This window comes from Tachypleus tridentatus, chromosome 10, assembly GCF_004210375.1.
Source record: "Tachypleus tridentatus isolate NWPU-2018 chromosome 10, ASM421037v1, whole genome shotgun sequence".
Classification (NCBI taxonomy): Eukaryota; Metazoa; Arthropoda; class Merostomata; order Xiphosura; family Limulidae; genus Tachypleus; species Tachypleus tridentatus.
This window is the reverse complement of record NC_134834.1, coordinates 26,970,590-26,985,096: the sequence shown is the minus strand read 5'-3', so window position 1 is coordinate 26,985,096 and position 14,507 is coordinate 26,970,590. Positions and strand designations below refer to the sequence as shown.

The following is a 14,507-nucleotide window of genomic DNA, read 5'->3' as shown; positions in this document are numbered from 1 at the left end:
TCTCTGGTAGTCAAGGCATAGCCCAACCATGTTTTACATTAATAGTTAAAATAAAATGCACAAATCTTTTATTTAGAATTTGTAATTTTAAAATAGCAAGAAACTAATCTTTATGTAAAGAATGTGTAATATGTGTGTGTATATGTATTGTATTTAGGACTACTGTTTTTTTGGTGTTTACTATTTTTTAAAGAGGTCTTTAATATGAGCTATTTTATAGTGTAACTAAGATATCTTAAAATTAGTGTTGGGTTTTAATTTTTATGTAAATACTTTAAAATCAGTGTTTTATGGGGTTTTCATTTCTGATACTGTAATGTGTATACTAATATAATTTATATTCTATACACATTTCTTTTATGGGAGTAAGAATGGGTACAAAGTATAGTTCTATTTATTTTGAAACTTTGTAATAGAAACTACTTTTCTATATGAAGTTATAGAAACAAACTTGCTATTAATGAATGAGCCCACATAAAAAAAGAGTTAAAGTTAAATATTTCTTGTGCTTATTAGTAAAACGCAGTTTCATTTTTTTTGTATTGAGGCATGTTATAAGTGTTAATCAGTTAAAATCAGAAACTCTAGCTTTATTGTGCCTTACATAAAGGCTAACTGTTTTTTGTATCTTTGTCTCTATATAGTATTATTAGTACAGCCTTATCCACCTTTTTGAAGGAAGGTTTTGATGTCAAAGCCTTAAGAGCATTCGAGTTTTAAGGCCACTTAGATTGGTATCTGGAGTCCCTAGTAAGTATATCTGTTTTGTTTCTTTCACACATTGATAAAATATGAGCAACACACAAAAGGTACAGAGAAGAGTCCACCAGACAAATATAAGATTCAATACGATACTTATTCCTTTCATAAAATTAGCTGTTGTCATTGTATAAGTTGTATCTGGTGTAAACAATTTTACTACTATATCACTGTTTCTGTAGCTTAATTGCTTGTATTAAACAGACAAGGGATAATTTTTTCATCTTTTGTCAAAATTAGAATTGGAATTCAATAGATCATTAGATACTCTTTTTTTATTATCAATATTTTGTTAAGCATTATTACAATAAAAAAAGCAACATCTGTTGGCTTGAAATGGCCAGGTGATTAGGGCTCTTGACTTGTAACCTGAGGGTCATGGGTTGGAATCTCTGTCATACCAAACATGCTTGCCATTGTAGCTGTAGGAATATATTAAAATATGACAGTCAATTCCACTATTTGTTGGTAAAAGAGTAGCCCAAGGATTGGAGGTGGGTGGTGATGTCTAACTACCTTCCCTCTAGTCTTACACTTGTAAAGTAGGGACTGCTAGTGCAGATAGCCTTCACACAGCTTTGCACAAAATTCAAAACAAACAAAGCATTATCTATGTTGCAGTAGAAGAATCAAAATAAACAAATGGGGTATTGCTTAAAAGCTTGTAATCATCTTTCTGAATTGGTTATCATATGATATGACATTTATGCTATTTTGAATTATGTTTGTAATAGTTTTGAAAATGATTAAAGGTATTATTGTATTATAGGTATTACAGTTCTTTGAAAATTTGTATTTTTATTAGTAGGTTTTAAGATCATAATTAAATGACAAATTTATTTTTGTCATATGAGATCATGTATTTCATTAATATGTTAATAATATTCAGCACACATTTTTGAAGAATAGTCAAAGAACAATTACTTGTTAATAACTTTCAAGCTTTAAGCACAGATTAATTGTTCTGTTTCGTCATTCACTCTGCCCAGCAGGGGCGTAGATCCTGGGGGGATGGAAGGTATACATCCCCCCTTCATTTTAGGTGGGGAGTATGGTGCATACAATCATCCCTACAGTTTGGTCTGTTGAATTGTTTTATTGCATCACAGGCCTACAAATTGTGTGTTTGTTCTTGTGATTTTCATGTTCTTACCAATCAAATTGTATAATTAGTCCTAGATGTAGGCTTTTTCAGTAGACGAAATGTACATCTTTAATATAGGTGTGCTTCTAAGCTTTTTGATCTAAGCAATAGTTTGTAAGTATCAGTCAGTAGGCCTAAGTATACATGCAAGTATCGTGGCAACAAGATTACTCTGTGACTGCACATTTACAGCTTTCAGGTTCACGTAATCAGAGATTACCAATTTGCAAATTGAACAGTCCACATAAATTGTTGCAAAATCATCATTGGGTGTAAAAGATCTATGCCCCTGGTGCCCAGAGGTGAGGAACTTAGTTTATTTGAGGAAGATGTTACAGAAGTTGTCTTGGAATACTTTGTTCTTTCTCAGGTCTGAGACTTTTACAGGAGGTGTTTTAAATATTCTTAAATTATTCAGTCACTTCTGGAGGCTGGTTTTGAGTTTTGTGGCTCATAATACATCTTACTGTTATTCTTTTGTTTAGGCCTACAAGTTGTATTAAATTCCATTCTTCGTTCCATGGTGCCTTTACTTCACATAGCTCTTCTAGTTATTTTTGTCATAATCATCTATGCCATCATAGGGCTTGAACTGTTCTCGGGAAAAATGCATAAGACTTGTTTTGATAGGATAACAAGTAAGTCATAAATTTGTCTTACAGCTACTTGTTATACTGTTTTGATATTTAATTACGTACGTAAATGTAGTTGAATTTTATTATACACTATTTTGAAGTTTTGTTTATATACATGCAGGTAAAAAGAATAATCCGCTCAAAAAGTTCTTGTTGACAAAACAACAGCTTCTCTACAATACCTGTAAAAAATTAACACTCTAAAAACATGTTGATAAAATGTATAGTTTTTTTTTCATAGTTTGATGTGCTAGTTCAAGAATTATCTTGGTTTAAATGGAGTTAGCTGTGAAATATATGAGAATTACTTGTGTAGTAATTTTTATTAAATGTTTAATCTGTTCAATGTGAATTATTCATCTTGGGGTAGATTGAAAAAATAGCAAAATTATTGTTCTGTTTCTGTTTTCAAACAGCTCAGGACTTGTTTGGCTTGTTATTATTGTCAACATGTACCTTCTCTCTCCTTAAGTACTAATTTGAGCTTTAAAAAAACGTGTCTTGCCAATTGTATCTGTATGCAGGAGGTGTAAGGATTGGAGCTAGTCTGATGTGTTACACATTTATTAATTTAAGTCCGTAAATAATATTAAATCTAACAGATTTTTGCTGTGATAGAGGCAACACTGATTAAGTGTAATGAGTTATAAATGGATTATTAAATTGTGTGCAGAAACATAGGTTCTATTATTATATATAAAAATTGTAAACATTGTTTTAAGACATCATTCTGTGTGTTGATAAATAGTATTGGTAATTGGTTGAAATATTAAGATCAGTGACTGTTTCATTAGCACTGATTATTTATTGATTTTGATCGGTTAGTTACAATTAGCTGAAATAAAAATATTGCAAGGTAGTTGTATTTGTGCAGAATTTTATTTCATCTGCTTTTATAGTTTTACTGTTCAGGATAAATTCAGAGCAGAGAATCACACAAAAAGTGCACAGCTTAGACTTTATGCATGAATATCTTGTTAAAATCATTGGATTTTGTTCACCATTTTATTTGAGCGATAACCTAATTCTATCTTCTTTACAGATACTAAGTTCATGTAATTCTTTGAGTTCTTCAATTATCCAACAAAAGCTTAGCTTGACTTGTCTTGGTGATTGGGGATACCTAACTTAATTATGTTTCATTTACTACATAAATATCTAGTTTTCTTTCCATGAGATTGAGAAATAAAGATTTAACAAAAATATAAAAACATGTCCCAAAAATAATATTGTAATTTGTCATATTATAACAAAGTGTTATTGAAAACCTGGTCATTTGACTCTAATATAAAATGCAAGTGTATTGCTTGAATATTTTCAGGATTTGTTTTTTCGTTTGATGCAAATGTATATTTAGTCTGTTATGTATTGCAGCACAGTATTGCTGTTTTTCATGTCTCGGCTCCAAGTGCATAGAGAAATAGAAAATAAATTAACATGTGTTTATGTTGAGCTCAACCTTGTTGAAACTGAAATAGCTCTTAATTTCACACTTTGTTAATTAACATTAGAATATATCTTCATTTAGATGTATTCAGGTAAATGTTTTTGACATTTTGTATGGTTTCTGCATGTAATTAATTATGTCTTTGTTGACTATATGTTTTGTGGTTGCAAGGTGTGTTAATTGGCATAGGTAAAAGTTAAATTTTGTGACCCACATCCTTAGGTCTCATACTAACACACACACACACACACACATCTTTATGGGCTATGAGGATAGCTTATTCAAACCTATTCTAGCTTATAGAAACATTGAGAACTGGTGGTTCCTAGAATTGTTTGTCAAAATTTTTCAAATATGCATCTCATGCACTTGTGAGATAAGTTATTAAGGTATTTACCTGGGTAACAAAAGTCATGTGTTGCTATAGTTTCTTGCTTCTCTTGTTTTTTTGTGTCTGTTTTTTTTTTGCACATCTCTTGATCCCCAGGAGCCAGTTACACAGAATTAGGAGCAAACAAACAATTTAGTAATATTACACAATTACTTATGTGAGTTAATATTTTATTTGTTCATTTGTTTTCTTCCCTTTGCTGTGTTAAACTTGTTCACTGCATAACAGACCTGAACTTCTATTCTTGCAGAAACTTGTAGCTTTTATGTCAGATATCAATCAATCTCAATACAGTACTATTAATATTATAGTTTTTGCCTATTGAGTAATTTTATAGAATTTATGAACAAGAATTACAAACATCATGCTAATTTGCCTGATTCAGTAGCTTTTACCTCCATTCAAGGTAAATTATCACAATTATGGGCAAAATAAACATTTCTGGTATGGAGAAGCATGGTTTCCTCTACTGTACTTTACTTTCATAGTTGAATCTAAACTTTTAATATCCTATCCCAACTGACCTAAGGGGCCATTGTATTGGGTTAAAGGTCTCCTTGGCATTGGATATAGCAGATATAGTATGATTGGTATATTATTGTAAACTACTTTCACCCATAACTTCTTATTTATAATTAACATTTGATGTACATACCCTTAAATTTTTTCTTCTTACAAGGTTAAAAAATTAAATTATATATTCCAGTTTATTTGTTAATAATATATTTTACAGTTATAAAGAAAAAATATATTAAAGATATTTGTCTCAAACAACAAGTCAGTTGATTTTTAAGGTTTTTCTTATCAAGTAATGGACGGTTCTTATATTTTTAATTTATTTGGTTTAGAATTATCAGAAATAACTATGAATAATCCAGTACAGTACCTGAGAAATATATTCATCAGATGTTTAATATTAATAATTTTCAGAGGAGATTGGATTAGAGGATCCACACCCTTGCTCATTTGGATCAAGTGGCTTCCATTGTAGTGAATATAATGAACATCTTGTGTGTAGGGAATACTGGGATGGTCCAAATGATGGAATCACAAACTTTGATAATTTTGGCCTTGCCATGTTAACTGTATTCCAGTGTGTGACATGTGAAGGGTGGACAGATGTTCTGTATGATGTAAGTTTTCTCTCATTTTTGTATGTTTTAAAATAGAACATAACTTAAAAACTTAATGCACTTACCTCATACTTTGATAATAAATACCATCAGCCTGTTTTACAGATTTTTTAACATCATGACGTGTAGGTTACTGCATGTGACAGTGTGTTCTCTCTGCTAATACAGCGGTAAGTCTTTGGATTTACAATGCTAAAATCAGGGGTTTGATTCACCTCAGTGGGCTCGGCAGATAGCCCAATGTGGCTTTGCTATAAGAAAACGCACACGTGAAAATGTTTTTATGGTAATTATGTTTGCTACAAGTACATTTTGTAAAGTTAGTAATATGTATATATTTTAATTTAGCATTATACACACACACATACGTAATTAAATTTAATGAACAATGGAAACAATTTCTACCAAAACATGAGTTTTGAAGCAGCAGAGACGTTGTTAATGTATCTGATACTTTGGTGGATTAAACTATAACAAAACTATGTAATATGCAGTTATTTTAGTCAGAGTTATGAAACATTTTTGTTACAACATTGGTTGTTTTTGTTTGTTTGCTCTCTTTTTTTTAAATTTCGGATGGCTTGAAGGCTCATTGGTGAAAATTTAGCTTGCATTATCATTCTGTAAAGAAATAACAGCAATAAAGGTTGTTTCTTTAAGTATAAGCTAATCTGTAGAAAAACTATTTTAATTTAATTAGAATCACTGATTTTTGTATGGAGAGCTTGTTATATTATGGGCATTGTATACTAAATATGCATGTTATGCTTAAATATTTTCTTGTTATACCATATACATAATAACTTTATAAACATTTGGTAATTTCCATCTTTGTATTATGAAAAAAAAATATCACTTTGAAGAATAATCTAATTATTTCACATTAAACTAATTGCAGTTTGCTTTACTATGATATGGACTACCAAAAACGTGTATTTGGAAGCTACTGACATAAACTTTATATTAAAGCTCTGAAATGAACATTAAGACAATTCCTTACATGTATAGCAGATTAATTCTCAGGCTTTTCCAGTAGTACCTATTCGAAAGCTCTTTTCAGTTTGTCTAACGTTACAATTTTTAAATATGATCTGCTCACGTTAATTTAATGTGTCTTATTCTCTTTATGGATGAAAAACAAAATAAATCGGTTATGTATTACAGTTAATATACCTTTTATTAGATAAATGATGCTGTGGGAAATGAGTGGCCATGGATTTATTTCTTAAGCCTTATCATCATTGGTTCTTTCTTTGTTCTTAATCTTGTCCTGGGTGTACTAAGTGGGTAAGTTTTATAGTTTATTGATAGTTTTATATCATTCATGATCTGGAATTAGTTAGTTTCGAATATGTATGCATGTGAAGTAACTTAATGTTTATAAAAGGAAGAATACTAAATGAAATATAACTGGTTTACTTTATATACTTGTAAGAGAGTTTTACCCTTAAACATAATTGTCAAGTGTTTTTTTATACAGATATTGATATTTATGCAACAAGAATTCCTGTTCAAATTAAAGTTCAAATTAACTTGACAGAAACACTGAGTAATATTTAGTCACTGTTGTGTTACATATTTCAGTAGGCGTAAGACAAGTTCAGTGGTCCAGAGCATAGACAGGTGGTTAAGGCACTTGACTCGTAATTCGAGGGTCGCAGGTTTGAATCCCTGTCACACCAAACATGCTTGTCCTTTCAGCCATGGGGGCATTATAATGTGAAGGTCAGTCCCACTATTTGTTGGTAAGAGTAGCCCAAAACTTGGTGGTGGGTAGTGATGACTAGCTGCCTTCCCTCTAGTCTTACACTGCTATATTAGGGACGGCTAGCTTTTTCCTCTTCTTTTTTGTGGAGAATTCTCAATTCATAAAATTTCCTAATGTGAATCTAACTTAAATGTTATGGCAACTCTTCAGTGGAGTGAGAGTTAATTACTCAATATAATGTTTATATAGCATTTTTATATCAACCAGAAAACTGTTTTGACAGTGTAAATGACAACAAACAAAATCTTAGTTACATTTAATAGATTTTTGCTTTTATGTGAAGTTTACTTTTTTTTTAGTATTATAGTCTCCTATGGATTAGCAGTAAGGTTGATAGCTTATATTGCTAAAATGTGGGGCCTAATTCCCACAACTTACACAGTGCAAACAGCCCATTGCATAGCTTTATGGTAAAACACGTATGCAGAAAAAAAAAAGACAAGCATGAGAAAAATTAACAAAGTGGACAGACTGTTACTCTCACTTTGGCATATGGATGATAGGTCATCTAATCTCTTTTAAGTTATGTAGAAACTATTGTACTGTTTCTACTTTGATATCTGGAGGGAACTATTTGAAGTTAATTGTTTATGTATTTTACAGCCATGATAAAATACAACACAATAAGGAGTACTGTAGTAAAGATTTATTTGTGAGATATCACTAAACTTATTTGTGAAAAGTTTTTTTTTTTAAATGATGTGAAAGGATAATCATTACTTTAAATCAGTAATTTGTGGATTTTATTTATTAATGAATAATTAGAATAATGAGAGTTGGAAGTAATAATCAAAAGATAGAGAAAACTAGAAAACATGATAAATATTTCCTGATATTGCTTGAGCTCCTTCTCTGGAGTTACTTTTGAGTATTAGAGACTTAGTGAATATTTACAACTTACAGCTTATTAAGTAATCAGTCCTTTATTTCAGTTATAGAAAATAATCGGTTAATAGCATGTTTCATTATGTTTACTATTTAAGAAACTTGTGATGGTTGTTTTTTGGGATGAATATAAATTTTATTGAAATTATAATTATACAACATTAAAATCAATACACAATGTGTTGATTTTAATGCAATATTTATTATTTTAAAATTGTACACAAGTCCCAATATAAATACGTGTGTATCAGATAAAGATCCTGTTTAAAGTTTGTCTTTAAGTTTCTGTTTTTGTTGTATGCATAGGGAGTTCACCAAAGAAAGGGAAAAGGCAAAAGCAAGAGGAGATTTTCATAAACTTCGAGAAAAGGAACAAATAGAAGATGATCTTAGGGGTTATTTGGACTGGATTACACAAGCAGGTAGGAAGGGAACTTGCACAAAACTTAATTGTTCTAAGTTTAATATTATGTAACTATAGGTTCTCCTTTTCTACATCTTCAAAATCAGGAAAAGTATTTTAAAATATTCAGTTATAAAGACATTACTAGATATATTCATAAAGTTTGATATTCTTCATTAATTTATTTATGAATGAGGTTAAGAATTACACAGCATGAAAATAAAGCTACTCTAGGTTTCTGTTTTAATAAAAAGTAAGACTTTTATTAAGAGTCTTGGATAATTTTTGTATTCCAAGTTTTACCAGTAACCAGTTTAAATTACAGATAATTTAGAAATAATCACTTGGAATGGAATTTCTGAGATATTTCTAAGAGCTGTTTATTATTTGACAACTTACATTATTTTTGTGTCTAAATATGCCTATGTGTACATATATAATCTTTTCTTATTTGTAGAGGATATAGATCCAGATGAGAAGGAAGAAAGTAAAGATTCAATACATGGTAAATGAATTTATTTATGCACTTTTTATTTTATTTTTCAAATTAAAATTAATAATAATAATAAATTATTTTTTTCACTGTACAGTTTTGAATTTTTTTGTGAATTTCTTGCAAAGTTACTTGAGGGCTCTCTGCGCTAGTCATCCCTAATTTAGCAGTGTAAGACTGGAGTTATCACTACCCACTGCCAACTCTTGGGCTCCTCTTTTACCAACGAATAGTGGGATTGACCGTAACATTATAATGCCCTCACGACTGAAAGGGCAAGCATGTTTGGTGCAACGGGGATTTGAACCTGCAACCCTCAGATTACAGGTTGAATGCCTTAACCCACCTGTCCATACTGGGCCCAGTCTTGAAAGTAATTATTGAAATGGGGAATAAAAAAAGTTTTAAAGAAGCATGTTTAAAAAAGTTATTGTACTGACTAATATCCTAGGTTCTTCTCAATCCACAACAAACATGTGGAGTCATGGTGCAAAAAAATGTATTTTTGTGCAGTTATTGTAGTGTGGGTACTCCAGGTTTAATTTTTCGACTATCAAATCCTGAGATGATTGACTTCAACATTAGGCTACTAAGATGTCTAACGAAAAAATGGTAAAGGAAAAATACTGTAGGATACCAATTTTTTGTCATGTGAAAATTAACTGCTCAGATTAAATTAACATGCCAATAGTTTAGATTTATGATTGGTTGTCATTCAAACAATCCACAATTATCCATTGATGAAATGACTGGAAGCAAGGTGCAATGCTTTGTGTTATGACAAAGAAATCACAGATGAACTTCATGTGCAGTGTTCAGTTTATTTACTCTATTTTATGTTTTTGATGATAATGTTTTGTACCATTAATAAATCTACCATTCAGTTATTTGTGAATGTTTCTCATTTGTGTGTGTATTTTCAATGTAGATCAAATATTTCCAGTATTCAGTCATTTCTCAGCACCTAAAGTGGTTTAACAACATCAGAGTTAGATGAGGTTTGATGAAAATGATTTTGTAAATTGAATTTTTAATAAATAAAAGGGGAAACATAAAGCTAAATTGAGTATTTATTGTGTGCAATGTTATAAAATGAAACTTCATTACTTTTTATAAGGAAATTCTGTTTTGAATTTTAAAGGTGTTCTTTAGAAAAGTTACATAACTTACATTAACACTCTTCCAACTTAAAACAAGTGTTTGGTTTTTGTTATCTGCCCTCCAGTGTTAACAATGAACATGTTTGGATTTTGTATACTGTGACTATAAGGAGGTGGCATTCTCATTTGTTCATACTGTGAAGTGTAAAACTTGTTTGAGGAATCATGAAGGTACTGTTATAGCTCGGTGAATGATTCACGTCAGTAATTTGAAATGGATGCAACCGTGAGAACACACGAACGTTTTTTTTATGTTCACAGTGTTTTGGACAATACGTTCAATGATAGTGACTCAGAGGTAGAAATGTTCAACGAAAATGATAATTCTGAAAGTACTGTATCAGACTTCAATGAGGATGGAATGAGTGGCAGTGATGGAGATGAGCTAGTTAGTAAAGAAGCTACAGAGATGATGACAATCCTCCACCTGATGAACTGGCTTCTATTAGAGGACAAAACCATGGTATGGATCGTGGTAGATGACATGGCCATGGAAGGGGTAATGCTAGGAATGTTATTACAGGTTGAGGTGGTCTTTAGCAGGGCTGAAGTTTAAATATTGTACAGCTAAATGTCCCTACATTCACTAGCACTTGTGATCTGCTTGTGCAACTTTCTAATGATTCTGGCACTATTGACTACTTATATCTTACTCTAACGAATGATTTTGTAAATCTACTTGTTTGAAGAACCAACTTCCATGCTTTTCATTTTCTCAGATTCACGCTGAGAGAAGGCACATTCCTTATGATTGCTAAGTTTCTACATTTCAACAACAATGATGCACAACCTCTGTACATGCTTCAAGAGCATTTGTTGTTAGATGAGGAGATGTTGAAATGGAGAAGGCTGATATTAGAGTCTATAACCCTCAGAAACAAGACAAATATAGTAGGAAGGTTTTTTTATATATTGTAAATCAGGTTTAGGGTACATTTTGAACTATAACCTTTACTGTGGTAAGAGATGTTCCATGTGAAGATCTCGTATATTTGTATGATCAGAATTACAAGATACATGTGGATAACTTTTACAATGGAATACCAATATCTAGTCATTTGCTTGCAAACCAGCTGCAAATATGTGGAACTTTTTGAGTTAATTGTGGATTCTCCCCATTCTTGAAACTGGAAGGTGACATTCTGAATGAGGCTGGGGTTGCATGTTGATAGAAGGACAATATACTATTTCTGATGTGGATGGACAGGAGTTTAGTGAATCTACCATTCATGACTTCTCACTTGGTAGCAGAAAGAAAGACAAAGATGATGACCTAAAAATGAAACTGAAGTGTGTTAGCCAATACAACAAATATATGTTGGTGGTTTGTTATTGTGATCAGATGGCAAAATACTAGATGAATTTGCATAGTTGACTGGGAAACTTGTGTTTCATCTGATGAATTTGTTGGTGTTCAACTCTGAAGTGTTGTATAACAAACAGCAGGAAAAGAAGACAGTGCTATTTAACTTTCTCATGGGCTCAATAAAAAATCAGTGGTAAAACTGGTTAGCACAGCTGAAGAAGACTTGAGCAGTTGCCACAAGATGTGAATCACCAAAAGGCTCTCTGAAGGAGTAAAGAGGCATTCATTGGAAAAATATTCAGAAACTATAAAGAAGTTTAAACCAGCTAGGTTATGTTATGTGTACCAGAACACAGGAAAAGTGAGTAAGTTTCCTTGTTATTTTAAATATAGTAAATATCCTCTCCATCCAGACATGTGCTTTATAGTGTATCATTCCAAGAAAGTCTACTGGTCATACAGAACCAAAAAAGGAATGAAAGACATATAATAGGACGAAATCTCTTTCATAGTTTCTTTTCATTATATCGTTAAGATTTGAAAATTGTGAAAAATTGTCAGCACAGAAGGCTTAGTAACGTAAAACAACCTTAGCAGGGAAGGTGTTAATCCAAGTTAGTTTTAAGTATGTGTAATTGTTGTTCTATTTTGTTTAAAACACACTACTGGTTTATTATCTTTACCAAATATCAATAAGTTGAACACAAAATGTTTATTTTTTCTTTCTTGTATTGTGCTATGTCAATGTTTACAGTATTGTTTTTATGGTTTCCTAAAGCAAGCTCTTGAAGATGAAAGTTGAATTAAGTAATTTCACTTCATTATGAGATGGGTTGTTGTTGTAACTTAAACTGATGAAAATTCTTTTTTTCTCGTTTATTTAATTGTATGTCTAATTCAAACAAACAAATTGCATGCATAACGTAACTGAAATGAAAATATCGGCAAAGAGCATGTGGATAATACAGTGTGCATATGTTTATGTTTGTCCAGATCTTTATGTATTCAAGCACAACGATGTAGACATTGAAGACAAGATAGAAGGGGAAAATAACAGTGCAGACAATTTAAAAACCCCATCTTGGTGGGCAGTCAAAAGGTTTGTGTCCTTTTTCATGCCATTTTGTTGAAATTTTCCTCTTTGTAGTGGGTGGAAGAAATGTTAAATTTTACTAGAATAAAATAGTTCTGGAACTGAGGCTTACATTTTTTTTATCTCTTTATTTTACACAAATAATTTTGAGGAAAATATTAGATGCCTTAAATTTGGGATTTATGTGAGTAGGCTGAAATTGTTTTTTCTAACTGAAGATATTTCTGAAGCAAATGAATATTCATGTATACTTTCAAGTAATGTTTTTTTATATAAACTTGTAGATATAGCATAACATCTATAGATGAATCTAATCTTTCTTCTAGGAGATGATATATTAATAAATAAAATATCAGTTATACTGTGATTCTAAAAAAAAACTAACAAAGTCGGTGGTATTAAATATTACTGAATTTACAATGTAAATTTTTCAAAATATATTTTGTAACAATAGTTATTGTATTGACTTTGATTTAGTTGCTTCTTTTCTGCTGTATTTTATTTTGAGCATTGTTTGATAATTGTTGAAATTGAAAATGTGTTTAGCTTTAATTTTTATGACAACCAAAATAATTTATTTTTGTTGATATTTTATATATCTTCTGTTTCAATAAGAATGGAGTAACTAAAACAAGACAACCAAAATTAAAGCATAATGCCAGTTGTTACCATTGAAAATTTAAAATAACAGTAAGAGTTTAGTGAAAGTTTTAAAACCAAACATCTTGCTAGAATTTGTTTTTTTAGTATCACAATTTTATTTGAAGCAAAAGTATGGACTTTTGTTAGGTAGGACACTCACTTTCTTACTTGTAGAATCTACCTTTTAACTTTTCTTTTTTTTAAGAGTTTTCGTTTTGTAGAGTAGTAAAGAATGATGGTAATTAAAGGGATTTGACCTTAAATAGTAAACAGCTAGCAAAACAGAACAGAAGACTGAGAAGGGCTTGTCGTAAAGGAGTGAAATCGCAGGCTTTCTATTGGATTGTCATTGTTTTAGTTTTCTTCAATACATTTACACTTGCATCAGAACACTATCAACAACCAGCGTGGCTTGACAGTTTTCAAGGTATGTCAGAGTTAACTAGCTTGTGTAGGTTTTATGTTTCACATGCATTGACAGAACTAATCAGTGAGATTAAGCAGGGGTGGCACGTTTAAAAGGTTGGGAAAACTTTGTCTCCTGAAGTGGGTTGAGAGAGAAAGTGTGTTTCCAACCACCTGAGTTGCCCTCCCAGTGAACATGGACAAACAAACATAGTCCCATATAAAATGTCCCTGACAGACCATTAGCCTTAACATCTCCAAATTGTATACAGTATATGTGATAGAACAGCTTTCCCAAACAAAAGATTCATGTGCTGCCTTTGAGATAAAGACTTTCTTTGTTGATACAGATAAAACTAGTGTTTATACTTAAATATTGGCTTTTTTAAAAGATGAAACTATTCTTTGTCATATATCGAAAAAGTTTGATATATGCCTCATTAACTGTTGTAATATCAGTAATAAAACAAGTGGTTTAATATATTTCATGAAGAGATGTTTATATAGTATTACTAAAATGTTTTTATTAATTGGCTTGTGTCCCTACTGTTCCTTCTGGTTTTTTAACTGATATCATTTTTTGTTAGTAGTTCTTTGAATAACTGTCATTACTGCTTAACCCTTTTGTAATTGGGCATTTTGTATTTTTAAGAAAACTGGGAAATTTGATGAAATATAAAAAAATTATAATCCTTTTACTTACTCCATATTTTATTGAAGAAACACCATACAAACTGTATGTCACGGGATCAAATGTGAATCCAAACTTTAGTTTATAAATGTTTCCCATGGCAGCCAAAAGTATATAATTACTATACCATTTTATGATATATGTGATTATTT

At 31.0% G+C, this 14,507-nt stretch overlaps 1 pseudogene across 1 annotated transcript in view; it reads left to right on the top strand.

Annotated features, from left to right (window-relative positions):
• Positions 1-14,507, top strand: part of LOC143228919 (muscle calcium channel subunit alpha-1-like) — a 182,366-nt pseudogene that overhangs the window by 116,050 nt on the left and 51,809 nt on the right. The window contains exons 5-12 of the transcript XR_013015494.1: positions 645-750; positions 2,389-2,541; positions 5,307-5,509; positions 6,693-6,796; positions 8,469-8,584; positions 9,023-9,070; positions 12,518-12,623; positions 13,526-13,686. The product of XR_013015494.1 is annotated as a muscle calcium channel subunit alpha-1-like (transcript). The remainder of the gene's footprint in view (positions 1-644; positions 751-2,388; positions 2,542-5,306; positions 5,510-6,692; positions 6,797-8,468; positions 8,585-9,022; positions 9,071-12,517; positions 12,624-13,525; positions 13,687-14,507) is intronic.